Source organism: Apium graveolens, chromosome 11 (genome assembly GCF_009905375.1).
Source record: "Apium graveolens cultivar Ventura chromosome 11, ASM990537v1, whole genome shotgun sequence".
NCBI lineage: Eukaryota > Viridiplantae > Streptophyta > Magnoliopsida > Apiales > Apiaceae > Apium > Apium graveolens.
In genome coordinates this window covers 186,130,311-186,131,624 of record NC_133657.1, presented here as the reverse complement: position 1 = coordinate 186,131,624, position 1,314 = coordinate 186,130,311, and positions in this window count along the sequence as shown.

The window sequence follows — 1,314 nt, the reverse complement described above, 5'->3', positions numbered from 1 at the left end:
TAATTAATTACTAATTTACATTTAATTTATAAGATCAAATATAGTCATGGACGATATTGTTAGATTCATATTTATAAGTATTTTAATATAATAAAATTTGTATATTTAATATTAATACAAAATTAAAGATATTAACAATAAAAAATATGTATCGACAAACATGTTCAACACAAATAGAAAATATTTTTAGGGACGGGGAGAGTACTACTGTACTACAAAGCACAAATTTTACCTTATTGAGTCAGCCCCTCTGTTTCATAACAATTTTAATTATTTTTTAGTTATAAACTTATTTTTAAAAACGGACCATAGAGGTGCTAAACTAATTCATCTCATATAGAAATTAATAATATAAATGCTCTTTTAATTATTTAACTTAATGAACAAGTAGAAAAACACTTGTTCAAGTATTAAACATATAAATATTAATTAATATTAAACATAACCGAAAAATCAGAAAATTGAATCGGAAAAAATCGAAACCGGCAAAAATTGAAAATAACCGTAACCAAACCGAACAGATGAACTGATTTGAAAATGGGTACGATTTTATACTTTTAATCGAACCAAAAAACCAAACCGTTTATAATATCTCTCTATATACATTTGTTTATTTGCTTATTTCATACACGAGTAATTCCAGTTTGAATTTTTATATGACTGGTTCAGTACTCTCAAAAAAATATGACTGGTTCAGTACTTATGTTTCGTATTAGTGATTATAATTTTTTTAGAAGCTCATGTTTCAACCCTTCCTGTTAGAATACATTAACATGTAATATTATCACATTAGTGCTTTAAATTTGTTCATTATATTTTGAAGTTACTTAAACATTTAATTTGTACTTGTGAATTGCTAAAAGATTATGACCGAAAATAATCGTTTCGAACGGTTCAATTACGGTTAATTGTAAAGAATTGAATCAAACTGATATGAAAGGTTTGATAACGATTTTCGATAAAAATTGAACTGAACCGCCGTGCACACCCCTGCGTAACTGTGAAGGATGTTGTACAAAAATACTCACCTTTTTTTACTAAAAAATAAAATGCTACAACAACTTGAATAAACCTAAAATACACATGCATACAGGTGATGCGTATATATTAAATAGCCATATCAGGTCTTCAATATTTTTATTTACACTTTATAAATCATGCGTATGTACCAAATAAGTGTAGGTCATTCACTTTTTTTTTTAAAATATAAATATACACATATTTTACATATTTATTTTATTAATATAAAAAATAAAATATTTAATCGGTATTTAGGATAAACACTCTTATGTACATGTATTTCGGTAAAACAAC